The sequence below is a fragment of the Rhynchophorus ferrugineus genome, unplaced genomic scaffold (genome assembly GCF_030347505.1).
Source record: "Rhynchophorus ferrugineus isolate W39M unplaced genomic scaffold, kcgeb_rfMv2 rfM9, whole genome shotgun sequence".
Classification (NCBI taxonomy): domain Eukaryota; kingdom Metazoa; phylum Arthropoda; class Insecta; order Coleoptera; family Curculionidae; genus Rhynchophorus; species Rhynchophorus ferrugineus.
In genome coordinates, this window is record NW_027472588.1 from 18,766,109 (window position 1) to 18,780,829 (window position 14,721).

The 14,721-nt window shown below is 31.8% G+C and overlaps 1 long non-coding RNA gene across 1 annotated transcript; it reads left to right on the forward strand.

Annotated features, from left to right (window-relative positions):
* Positions 1 to 10,492: 10,492 nt before the first annotated feature.
* LOC143202251 (uncharacterized) lies at positions 10,493 to 13,313 on the forward strand. The gene is made up of 3 exons (XR_013007106.1): positions 10,493 to 10,629; positions 13,038 to 13,128; positions 13,187 to 13,313. It is a non-coding gene; the product is annotated as an uncharacterized LOC143202251 (long non-coding RNA).
* The last annotated feature ends 1,408 nt before the right edge of the window (positions 13,314 to 14,721 follow it).

Genomic DNA, 14,721 nt, shown 5'->3' on the forward strand with positions numbered 1-14,721 from the left:
TGTTGCTAATAATACGAAAAACAAAAGATAAAAATATAAGAATTCATGGAAAGAAAATAGTTAAAAAATAGCTGAAATTTATCAAGTACTAACATCTTGATGTTGTAAGGATTCATTCAGAATCATAGTCACATTTGCTCTGCTTGTCAGATCTAAATATTCACGAAAATACGTATATTGATTTTATGAAGTAAGTCTAATTTTCCATATTATTCGGTAACTGGAACAAAAATTAAATTGTTATATATAGTATACATAGAGAGTATTGTGATTTTAATAAACGAAACAAATGAATGACTTATCTACATATCCGTAACATTCTTCTTTACTGAAACATTAATAAACAAAAGTTTTTTAGATGTGCATACATTAAGGAACCGTCGATACTGTGCACTGTGTACATCTGTTTACTTTTAAATACTTTAATTTTGAAGACAATACAAATCATTTACTTAATATTATAAACTTATTACTAGCCAAATCAGAGTCTCCAAAAAAATATCTAATCACTTTTTTACGAAGCTGAACATGTGAGAAATAGTGTGATAGAAACACCAGTTCCGATATATGTTTACATTAAATAAAAATTGATATTATTTTTTAAAATTATTCTTATTAATATTCCATAATATATAAATTTCGTTACAACAGGTATATTTTGTCCAGTATTTTGTCTACAGTCTACGTCTCAGTATTTGCACTTTAATCTGACACGCTTCAACCATGTCTTTCAATACCAGGAAACAGAATTTCTAGACAGAAAATATTCAGATAAATTTACTCATTGAAAAAATTACTTATCTGATTGTAATATTAGATAATGAAAAATATTGAATAGCTTGAGAAAAGCCGATATAAAAAAATAACAAAAAACTTTTTTTATTCAATGGTATTCCCTATAAAACGTCAAATATCACCATTTGTATTAGACAGTTCCAATGTCAGTTTTACGATCAATCTGGTTCATATCCTAATTTAAAATGAGGGATATTGTGAACACTTAAATGATTATAAAGGCTCCAGTAGACTGAAAAAAGGAACAGTAGGGTTTAACATTAACCCCAAAAAAGGCCCTGTGACTATTATGAGACCTTAAGATAAGTAGATTTATCTATCAATATATATTAACTTATTATATCTATTACTCTATCTTTTTAAATTTATCAGACTTTTTAATTTTTTCAATATTATCTATATATGTGCATTATTAATTTTTTTATTTTGTTATAGATTTTCATTTACAATCTCGATATACCATATTTATTACTTAAGAGTTATACATAGTTCTTTATTTTCTTGAGAAGTCACACGTCCCTAAGGATTTTTTAAGCAGTTCTTGAAATTTTATTTGGTTAATAGAACGTACTGATCTTAAACTGGTAAAGGCTAGCGGGCCACAGGGAAGTCTGTTGGGACAGTGCTTCTTTATCTTCTCTAGAGCTCCGATCTCCCAACAAAATTATACAGCATAATAATCACCTTTGCTAATGGTACAGCAATGTTAACAAAAGCAGAGACAGCAGAAAGCTCCATCCGAAAACCCCAATTTGCTCTTGATAAAGTTGCCAGAAATAAGATAACGTCACAACATGTCTTCACTAACTTCATGAAGCATTAAGGCATTAAGGAACGTATCAAAAAGGAACGGGACGAACTAAAGGTAAGTACAAAGACCAGTGTGGAGCTGTGGCCCTCAACTGTGAGCTGAACATTTCCTAAATAAGCTGATAAAGTCTGTGAATGCGTACGTGTACGTTGTGAATATGTACGCGTTTATGACCTCCATTGCGACTTAGATGTTGAGATGGTCATAGACACTGCCAGGAGATTTGCCGATTCCTATCAAAGGAGATTCGAGGACCACGTCAATACGAAGCATTCAGACTTTTAAATGTACATAATGTTATTAGACGTCTTAAACAGGAAAACATATCACTAAAAATATTTTGGTTGTAGCTATTTGTTAGTAAGTTAAGACCGAGAAAAATGAATCGTTAGTTGTACAAAAGTTTTTATAAATATATTTTAAAAAACCTGCTTTTGATTAAAATCGTTCGTATTTTCTTCGAACTTGCCGAATTTCGATTTCAATTATGTTATTTAGCTAATATTTTATAGCTCAAAAATCAGTTTTATGTTAGTAACAGTACGAAACACAAAAGATAAAAAAATATAAGGATTGACGAAGAAAAAATAGATAAAAAATGGCTCAAATTTATCAAGAACTAATCTGTTGATGTTTTAACTATTCATTCAGAATCACAGTGATATTTGCTTTGGTAGTCAGATCTAAATTTTCACGAAAATTTGTTTATTGATTTTATTAAGCGTTAATATAGAAATTCTTTAGGAAACAGGAAAACAGGAAAACATATCAATAAAAAATCTTGGTTGTAGCTATTTGTTAGTAAGTTAAGACCGAGAAAAATGAATCGTTAGTTGTACAAAAGTTTTTATAAATATATTTTAAAAAACCTGCTTTTGATTAAAATCATTCGTATTTTCTTCGAACTTGCCAAATCTCGATTTCAATAATGTTATTTAGCTAATATTTTTTAGTTCAAAATCAGTTTTATGTTAGTAACAGTACGAAACACAAAAGATAAAAAAATATAAGGATTCACGAAGAAAAAATAGTTAAAAAATGGTTCAAATTTATCAGGAACTGATCTGTTGATGTTTTAACTATTCATTCAGAATCACAGTGATATTTGCTTTGGTAGTCAGATCTAAATTTTCACGAAAATTTGTTTATTTTATTAAGCGGTAATATAGAAATTCTTTAGGAAACAGGAAAAACAGGAAAACATATCAGTAAAAAATCTTGGTTGTAGCTATTTGTTAGTAAGTTAAGACCGAGAGAAATGAATCGTTAGTTGTACAAAAGTTTTTATAAATATATTTTAAAAAACCTGCTTTTGATTAAAATCGTTATTTTTCTTATTATTACTTTCATTTAAAATTGATGACTGTTATCGTCAACTAACAATTTAGCATAATATTGCCGATAAATAAGACAGTTTAGTATCCTTTATACAGTTTTCTCTTGATAACACTGATGGATGATAATAGGCAGTTCACTGCCAAGTCATTGTACGGTATATTCAACATCGTATCCATCAGATAAATTAAGAAGAACACGACCAATTTTGAGAAATGATAGGTTGCATGAAAACACAATATAAAATCTACCCGAACAGCCATCGGGCCTTATTATAAATATAAAATTTGCATATAAAAATATCGAATGGAATTGTAAATTTCACATTGTTCGTCGGCAACGGAAAGCCGACGTATTGGCAGGGGTCTTTGCGGACCTACTGATTAAGCATTGTTTATGTAAACTGCGATAATTTTTATTGTATTTTCCATATTTAAATATTAAAGGCATTAAAATGCAAATGCGAACTAAGCGCTCGTTGTCGCTGTCTGTGTTCTTTTCCTATTTTTCGTTCGACCGATTCGCCAACGTTCGGTATCGATAGATAGAAAGTTAACACGAAATATCACGTTGGCGGGTGTTGTTTTTTATATTGAAATATATTTTATCTAAAACAACGTTATTTAACATAGGGATGCCAAGATATATATAACGATATTTTTCCTGAAAATGTCGATATTTTTGGCTGATATTTTTTGGCCGATCTATGAGCGTACGATAGGTGAACCCTCATATTGTCCAAAGCTTTAGGATAAGATCCCAAACGGCTTGGATTCCTACATCATTAGAAATATTTAATACATCAAGTCTTGTTAATAGAAACACCGATTGTGTAATATTTAAAATAATATTAGACAAAAAATCAGCTTACGAGGCCAGATACAAACTGTAAAAGAATTGGATTTTTTGGAAGGTGAAGAAGCTGGTAAAGTATATTCAACACTCAGCATGATAAAGTACCCCAGAAATCAGAAAGAAATTATATGGTAATGACTACCCTAAAGGAATTTTAGAGTTAACATCAGAGAAATAGAGCACAAAGTAAGAAATTATGTTATTACAAGATTCATGAAACATGGACATGAAATTAAACAATTAAAAATGACACTATAAGTGCATTTCTGTATGGACTTGCTAATAATGCAAGTGCTGAGTATTCGCTGTGAAGCTATCAGAAACTTAAAAGGACCTATCATACCAACGGCTCCGATAAATAATGAGGGGTGCTGGAGTAGAAATAATCAGGAGAAGGCTAGAAGATTTGCAGACCACCTCGAGAGAATGTTTCAATCCCATACTGTGGATGTCACTGAATAGGATAGGATGAAAGTTGCCTTTGTCCCTCTAACTGAAGTTTAAAAACAAATGAAAAATACTTTAGCGCAAAAGGTTGATTACTTGGGAACTATTAAAAGAATTATCAAGATAAGCATTAATTTTGACCATTTAAACCACATTACAATATGTACCACAACTATGGTAGCTGGCTGAACTAATTTTGATTTCCAAACCAGGAAAGCCACTACATGAAACAGTGTCATACCGCCCAATATCACTAATGCCGACGATGTTCAAATTATTTGAAAGGATAAAATCAATCATTGACGAAAAGCATCTTATTGGGAATCATCAATTCACACACCAATGTTATAGAAATATTACTAGAAGAAAATATAATTTGTCCTGCACGTTGTTTTTTGTTGATTTTTTTTTGATCGATATATAGTTATGTGGCTGGTCAGTGTACATTCCTGCAGGCTGATGCAATAATTATTACAATATTTATGATGACACATCCAACAAACATTGTGACATTCCAACCAAGCATATATAAAGAGAATTCACGCCGTATGAGTTTAGTTAATATCTCAGGCTATTCGAGTGTAGATCTCCTTTGATATCATATATCGAATACTTATACAGGGTAAAAATATAGACAGTCATAGTATTTTTTAAGATCCTACTAACTAATTATATGTTGAAATAATTATTGTAATTTAACATAAAAAATACGATTGAAAATAATCCAGTAGTTTAGTAAGGTAAATGTGATGAGGAGATTTTTGTCCTCTTTGGATGATTAATATAATGCTCAATTATTATGACCTTATTTCCAGATATAGTCGAGTAGATTCGGTAACAGGGTCAGAATCATAAGAATATTGATTTATAATAATATAGCCATAGAGAATTTCTAGAAAAGTCATTTGTATTTTTAATCAATTGTAATCACTAGGATTTTAGTACAGATAAAAACTGAAATCAAAAGAATTCGCTATGTTAAGTTAAATATCAATCAGAAGTATCTGATATGATTTCTGAAACATCATTTAATCCTTCGTATTTTCTTCGAACTTGCCGAATTTCGATTTCAATGATATTATTTAGATAATATTTTATAGTTAAAAAATCAGTTTTATGTTCGTAAAAGTACGAAAAACAAAAGATAAAAAAATACAATGATTCACGAAGAAAAAATAGTTAAAAAATGGCTCAAATTTATCAAGAATTAATCTGTTGATGTTGTAACTATTCATTCAGAATCACAGTGACATCTGCTTTGCTAGTCAGATCTAAATTTTCACAAAAATTTGTTTATTGACTTTATTAAGCGGTAATATAGAAATTCTTAATGTATAGTGAAATAAAGTCTTATTATGCGCTATGTTTATTGTTCATCTAATCTAATTGCGATAATTGCGACCTAGTTGCGATTTAATCGTTGTAAAAGAAATTATGAACTAAATATAATTTTCCATATTATTCGGTAATTGGAACAAAAATAAAATTGTTGCACTATTATAGAGTAATACAGAGTATACCCATACAGTGATTTTAATGAACAAAAAAGGTTGTCACTAAATTACAACTACCTATAACAAAATGTTATGTTACGAATACGTTATTGATTTTAAAGATACAGCTCTTGTGTCTCGCCATGATTTATCTACTGAGGTTATTCGAGTTTAGATCACGAGCTAATTCAGATCACATCAGTTCTGATCGCAAACTCATTGAGTATCGATCACAGTCACAATCTTCGCTAGACTGTCAGGTTAGTTCGTAGCCTAGATAGTTGTAGATTTTAAGATTGTAGTTTCCATTCCAAAAATAAATATTTTTTTTAAACGTGTATCGGTCACGATCTACATAATTATATCAATATTTTTGTTCTATGACTCAATATATCAATAGTTTTTATTCTCCGATATATAGATGTATCGATAATTTTATACACGGCCTGTCGGCATCCCTAGTTTAATATATTTTAGTTATCCATAAATAGAGTCATGAAGAGACTAAAGAAAATAAATAACTCTACAATTATCGAGAATAATTCGTAATTTTTATTTTACAAATATATTTAGGAATATTATCCAGATAGGATGGATACACTGGTATCAAAGCTATTTTTAACTAAAACAAATTAAATAATTTTCAACATACTACTTTCAACCAGACCCATACTTTTAAGATTTACTGCATACCTAAATATCTTCATTGATTACTGGTTTTAGTCCATCTAAAGTTTTCTCATCATTATATTTCATGCTTTTGTGTAATAAAAAAGCAATATATAAATTGTATCTAGAACAATACTCGCTGTTGCTACTGCATTAAGTTTGGGGATGGAGCACCCGCTAACCGGGCAGTCGTTATTGGGCACGAGGACCCGGCGTAAAAACAGATAGTGAAACTAACTATAGATTCGCGAACTTGAGAACTTGAAGACACGACTGGATACTGTCGTATGGGGGCAAAAGTTATGAATGCAGCGAGGGATGAGGTCGTTCTGGCCTGGAAAAGGGGAGGTTAGCAGTGACGCTTAGCTAAGCATGTCGACCAGCTCGCGAACAAGCGCGTTTTCAGAAGAGCTTGACTGGAGTTGTTCTTTTTGGAAGGATTGAGATATGAAGTGCTTGATTTCTGGAGTGTCAGTTTCTCTGTGAATTTAATTGCTTTTGGCAAACCATGGAGCGTTTAAGATTATTTTGAGGGATTTATTTTGGAAAACCTGAAGCCGTTTCACCTAGTTCGGTGTAACAAACTTGTAGTAGGTATTAGATTCGTAGAGCAGTTCCGACTGAAATGAGAAGTCTGCTGGAAATAAAAAAACGCCACATTGGAACGCTTCGAAAACATATTTTAATCAAATTGTGTGCTAGCCTATTTCCTTCTTTTAGATCTTGCCCACTGCGCTTGAACATCTGAAAATAGGATTTATTAACCATTAAGCTTTTTGAAAATTCTTTAACAGTGCTTTTAATTTCAATATATCTTACAATTCATTGTCTTTGGTCCTCCAGACCATTCTTTGTCATTGACATCAAAATCATCATTTACATCAATCAAATGAATCTAAACTGACAGTTCCGATATGACGATGCAGCATTACCAGAAGTTTCTCAAGGTGTTTTATTGGTTTTGACCGCAAATTTATTCTAATCCATCATTAGCGTCTTTATATACTGAATAACTGCTATTTTAGAAAGAAGAATATAGAGAAGTATCAAAACCATAGAACGTAACAGTTAGGTTAACTTGTTTAAAAATTATTTATATTGATACGTCCCATTTTAACCAATAGATGCATAATTTTACGAGATAGACTAGTGAACTAAGCTTGAGTATTATGTACCTTTTTTTTAATAGTGAAGTAGTTTTTAAACAAAATTACTTATAGCTGTTGTCTTTTTCATTTTCCTATATATAGAAAGTTAAAACGAAATGTCAAAGCTAACTAATGCTGTCTTTTATATTAAGACATTTATTATTTATGGCTGAAAATATGGGTTAGAATTTTAATCAAAAGCTACTTTATCTAATACGATTTTTCGTCATTGGCAGACAGAGAAATCTGTAAGCTGAAATAGTTTCCATTAAAAATGATTGGCTCTTCCGGCACACATAGCTCGATAAAGGTTGATTTCTTTTTTGTAATAAATACGTTTGACTATGTTTTCAACTCTCACCAAAATTAATCAAAGTCGCTTCATTAAAATATAATGAAAACCGAAAATTATATTAGGAAATCTGATGAAATTTCTTTAATGAATTTAATTAGAATATGGAGATGATATAAGAAAAAGTAGAAACCAAACATTATTTTTTATTAGATCTTATATTAGATATAGTTAGATATATTTGAAATCTTAATTTACAAAATGAATTTGTTACTATTGTTCTCGAATGTGATATAAAAACATCAGCATGTAGTTACCATAAACATAGAATGGATCTATATAATTAATAAAAATTAGCATTATACATCTGGAGGTAAAAAGTTTTAAAATAAACCTGGAAACTTTCTTTCTTGAGATAATAATAATTTTTGAAAAATTGTATTGTGAATATATTATTTTTCGCGGGACATCCCCATATCGGATTTCGTATATCCATCTAGCTTTCAAAACTTACTTGTATAATAGCGATTTATTATATACAGAATTGCAATTTTCTTCCTATTAACCAATATATTTTCATATATTTTAAGCCCAATTCTTTACTTTTCCTTTTTACATGTTCTTTCTAGTGAAGTTTTGCATTAAAATTCATTCCGAGATATTTAGCTTTATTATACCATATTGAATGATAGTATTAGTTATTGTTATTAATGCTTGTGCGATCTGATTATACGTGAACTGTGCATGTGCAGATTTACTTTGCTTTTTTCAAGTTTGGGTCCAATTATTTATATTGTCACATGACTGTTGTAATTTTCGTACGGATTCTTCGCTATTATCCCCAACAGCAAGAATGGCAGTGTTATTAGCAAATGTCGCCATCCTATTTTGGTGGCCATAATATTTTCCACTTGTTGTATATCACATATATAGAATAGTTAAAGAATTGACCCCAATATACTTCCTTGTGGAACACCCGCTCTAGCTTCTTTTATCGTAGAGTAGGATTCCTCTTCTTTGACTCTAAACATTATGGCTGTAATGTAAGGTATCAGTAGCCCGTGTGTTGGGGTAACATTTTTTGTAGGTTATCAACAAGGCCGTCATGCCATAACTTATCGACGACTTGTGCTAGATCTTAGAGCTGAACCTACATATACATTTTTACCTTCATAGGCTTTTCAATTACTTATGTTATTCTATGCACCTGATCAATTGTCGAATGTTTGTTAACAGACCCAAACTGATATGTAGGTTGTAGATTTTTTCTGTCTACAATTGGCTTTACTCTATTCAAAAGAGGTTTTCAAATACCTTAGATATTAGTGGCAGTGATATAAGCATATGGCTTTTATTTCATTTGGTGATTTTTCAGGCTTTGGGATCGTAATAGCCATTTTCCAAACGTTCGGGACATTAAAATAATACGAAACAAAATATTCGGAGAACCTTAAAAACTTCTACCACCCGGATTGCCTGCTTCCTAGAATCAAACATTATTAGCATAGGGGAAGTTTCATTGGTTCCAGTGGTATTCAACTTGTTTTCCCCTTTTTTAACTACCGACCGGGTTACTGAGTAGAAATGTCGCGAAGTTCTTATTTTGACTAGCGTATATGATGATAATACGACCATGCATACAGATAAAAAGACCCAGTGTTAGTTTGAAGAGCATCAGAATTTCATCAAACATCTTCCCTGGCCAGCATACTCGCCCGACCTCAACACAATTGAACCTTCATGAGGGGTTTTAGAGCAAAGAGTATTATTGAAACAATAGGCGGATGCTTTCGTACAAGAATGGGACAATATTCGGCTGGAAACTATTCAGACACTCTATTCCGTGAAGATTTGCAGCTGTTTCACCATAAAAGGAATGAGTGACTCCAACAACTTACTAATACACTAATATTGGACATATGTCAGATGTTCATATTATTTATATTATATATTATTTTAGCTATCCATTGTATGTGTTTTTTAATTTAAAAAAAAGTAATTAATATAACTAATATAAAGTCTATAAAACATTTTAATATATAGTATATTTCAGCTTTTAATCTATATTCTCATTGACCCATTACTATACATCAATCATATCAATTATAACAGTAGTTTAAATTTAATTGCTGGATCATTATTCTATAACTTCATAATGTTGTAGTTCGCCAACCACTATTATTAAACTACTGAAATAGATCTGACCTTGATTCGTCTTCAAGGCTATTATTTTCGAATCGGATTCCGATCGCCTAATAAACATGTTTAAATCAAACTCGATTAAGTTTGTTAAATTGTTCTGATGTTTGGGGGCTTAAAATATAGTTAGTGCTGATTGTGTTTTCAATTATTTAGTATTTTTTGCAATAATATTCTAAATATATGTATTATATGTTTTTATTATTTTATTAATTAACGTCATTTGAACGTGTTAAAGTTAGTTGTGACTAAATACAGTAACATTTTGTACTATAATATGTTATTAAATTTATACTGCGTTCTATTAGGGATCTTTGGAGGATTTGGTTGCATGAGGTATTGGTTCGATTGTGATTGTGATGTAGTGGGCATAGTGAATGTTCAGAAAAGGCCGAATTTATTCAAAAGTTTGTGGACTTTTTGTAGGTAATGCAGCATATTGTTCCTAAACTGATTTAAAAGGCCATAGTGGGTACTCAGAAGTGCAAATACATTTTCTCTTATTTTATTTATTTTTTGTCACAAAATACAAGATGTTAGTCAAAAATCTAATCAATGTAGATAATGTTACTGCTCAAATAAGAGGTAAGTTATCACAAGAAGTTTGTATGTGTATTTTAATATTAAATGCTACTATAGAAATAAAGATTTTTTCAATCATGTCGAATGGAGGAGATATAATTTGTCTCGTATTTAATGTTAAAAAAATTGTATATTTCGATTTTTGCCAAATATATATTTTTATGTATTTTAATTTTTTGAATTTACGATGGCCATTCTTCATGAATAGTTTGAGAAGATGGCTTTTTTCGCAGAGATAACGTGAATTAAATATTACGATCTTGAGCTTTTTGATTCCTTTAAGCTTTATCTGGTGGAGTTACAAGTCTATATTAATATCAATAGAAGTATATCAATATCTATACCAATAGAACTCCACCAAGAACGGTCTCCAGCACGACTGTAAAGGGACGAGGGTGGTCACATTGTCGTAGTAACCAGAACTGGGAGACTAGGTAAGATACCCATCGACTAGACCACGATTACTAAAAGAACGACAAATGCTGCCGCATCTTGGAGAATCACATTGACATGACACAGAGAAATGGTCACATTGTCGCCTACAGTCTAGAACACGATTACTAAAAGGACTACGAATGCAACCTGGAAAATCCGTCAGTATTAGAGAATCTCAGGGTGTTGATGAGAAATGGACTACTGGCCAAAAAACACATGCTACTGCATCTGAAGTGATTGTTGCTCTATCATTAACGAACCAGGGTACTACCAAAAATGTACTACTGGCGAAAAAACCAAGGTATCTATCATCAATAAAAAATTTAGCAATGGAACATGGAATATGCGCAATAGTAGTCACTGCTCTTTCCGAACTACTCAAGAGCTACTTGAGAATCCTAGACAATGTGCATTAACATATCATCCACCGATGCAATGTTCACTTTGTTTTGTTCCAGTGGTAAAAAGATATGTAGTAAACTCAAATCATCTGTCTCTTGGCAGTGACCTTCCGACCAAAAAAATACTTCACACATAGCTTATATCATTTAATTTCAAGCATCAATAAGCTATTTGAGAAACCTGTTTAGGGTAAATAGCTATGGCTCGGTGAATGGAGGTAAAACGAAATGAAACAGTGGTGTTTACATTATGTGACCGTTATTTATTGAAGTAATATAAAAATGTGGAAAATACAAAATATATAAACCGTATGGCAGCGGTGTTACCTGGAGACGAGGCTTGGACAGTCGATGGTGGCACGTCTAAACCAAACGATAGTCGAGTACTGAATGAATGGAAATACCCTTCAATAACATCCCAGATAAACGTCTCGGGGTTGACAGCTATTCGTTATTGGGTTCTAGTTGGCGCTGCTGGCACCCCGCCCGTGTTCAACATCTGGGATTATATTTCTGGGTATTTTGTAGACCGTTATTTCACTATATAAAATTCGACGTGCCTCAAGGTCGCTACACCTGATATTATGTTAGAAATGAAAGAATAACGACGTTATTGCGAAAAAAGTCCCCGAATTTTTAAACCGCTTTAAAAAAGCAATGAACCTTAAAAGAAACGGTCATGAAGTCATTTCCGCCTGAGTAGGTTGCAAATTGATGCCACCGTCTGCAAAATATACAAATGCACCATCGTCGACGCCTTCGAACCTCTACAGAAACAATTAAGTTGATAAATGTCACCCCGACGTTTTTATTACGCGTAGGTTCCGCCCGACAGCCATCCATACATCTCACATCTTCACGATACCCATTTGCGCACGTCAACTGTTTCGTACAAAAACCTATCAAAGGTAATGCGCCGAGAATTCTCCGTACATGCACTCGGTGGCTTCCTTTTCCGAAGCGAAGAACAATACCATCTTAATTTCACTCGTTGCGACTACATGAAGACATTAACTGGAATATTGTTTGCATTGCGATAATTCGTGCTACGTTTGTCAACGCTTAACCAAATTAGGTATGACAGATCGGTTTGGGCCGACATTTAATTACGCTCCTCTTCGTTACCATAATACTAAATGATAAACATGTTTTTTTAATAGGTTTTGATTATATAATGATTCAACAGCAATTACTAACTTAATAAAAGGTGTACGCTTTTTTGAGGTGATATGAAGCTCACATAAAATAAGTTTGAAATCAGATATTTCAAATATACTAGATGATTTAATAAATTCTTGAAAACTAAACTTTTAAACTATTGGAATTTTTTAAATTAATGCATTATTACTGGCAGTTGCTGGCTGCAATTTGTTTCTACAATAACTTCAAAATAAACTCTTTAGTTCGCCTTCTATTTCGACTATTCTTACAGCTGAAATATTTGTAATAAAGGGGACCCTAAACCATATTAACTCACTTAATAGCCGTGCTAAAATCTAGCTTATTTGCTCTGACTCTCTGTAAACTATCGATTAATTATTGATTATTGAATTATACAGTCTAGTTATATTTCAGCAAAACAACATCGTGTTCGTCTGGATCCACAGTCACAAGAGCATACCTGGGAACAAATTGGAAGATACCTTCGTCAGAGACGCTATTTCAAGTGTAAATACATCATATTATAAAAAATTTTCCCCGTTTATACATCGTAATATATATAGATAGCCTCGAGAAGTTCGACTGGGACCTGCTAGAGGAGGAAAACTAACTTCGGCTCCTTAAAAGGGACTTTTTTCCCCCGCTATGTCTTTAGGAAAAGGAGATTTATAAAGAAAATTTAATAATCTGCTGATTGGATACTGCCAATTTACCCATTCCTTCCTAATAGGTTGAACTGAGAAACTTCTGTTTCCTAATTGTGAGGAACCCTTGTTTTAGCGAAATGCAAGCAGCTAATAACAGCCAGAAGAAGTTATGGCTTGTCTGAATCATGCTTGCGTTCTTGCCCCAAACCTGTCCAAATTATTTGATTTCCTCAACGGCAATCGGTCTTTATTATTAAATATAATTTTAAGCTGCACATAGTTTCATTTAAGATAACTTTTATCTGTACATAATATTATTATTTATTTGTTTCGTTAGATATTGATTCTGTCTAGATATTTACTATGTAGGTTTGTTTATTGATTTTATTTAATTCTAATATATTTTGCAAATTCAAGCATTATAACTTTTAATTAACTCTGACTAGTTATGAACGCGTAACTGACGGAAGTGGTTTATCCTCACAGTTTTCATTTATATTTCTTGGTCTATATCGCTAGCAAAACTGTTAAAGTATTTTGGAGACTAAACCAATAATATCAGTCAATCAATTTAGTTTTACTTTCACATTTATTCCACATACTTCCAATAATTGACATTTTGAATTATCGACTGTCGGGGCAAAGTGAATCGAAAACTATAAACGCTTAAATGCAAAAAGAAAGTGAGTTGGAATTAGTGGTATTTTTACAATCATGTCCTTGCTTTTGCTTTGCTATAATTATAGTTGCCTTATTTACGTTGTTTTAAGAGAGAGTGCTGTATTTTTTTAATAGAGAGTGTATTTGATTGAGTCGTATAATTATCTAAAAGTGAACTTTGAGCTGCAAATGTCTCTTATCTTTTCTTCCTGGCAAATCCAATAAATATAGAGGTACAGTTGAATAATTGATGACTTCAATTAGATTGAATGATAGTAATTGATGCCTAAGCGGAGGATATTTGGCGTACATCTAGACCGAAATCCAACTTGGAAGAAGCAGATACTTACTTTTTGGACTCAAATAGGATATTGGTATAGCAATATTAAGGTTAATTTGGTTCTACGAAACCCATCTATGAAGTTATTTTGGCAAATCTAACATAGGTATTATTTAACGCTTCCAAAACATAATGTTTCGTATTATAGTCTACGTTTCGTACTACATTTCTAATGAAGTGATACCGTGTGATATCCTTCTAAAACCCATGACGAGTATAATTAAAAATTCCTTGATCAGCTAAATGCGAGTGTTAGTAGTTAAATGATTACACTTAAATATGTACACCCTCCGATCTGATTAGCGACATTTTCAAACTGTAGAGAAAAAATTAGATTGCCCTATTTTACAAAGGAGATCACTTGTTGAAGTCATCTTCTATATGTCATATATAAAAGAAATACTCATTGTTCATTAAACAGATTGTTGGACCATTAAGGGTAATTAAAAAA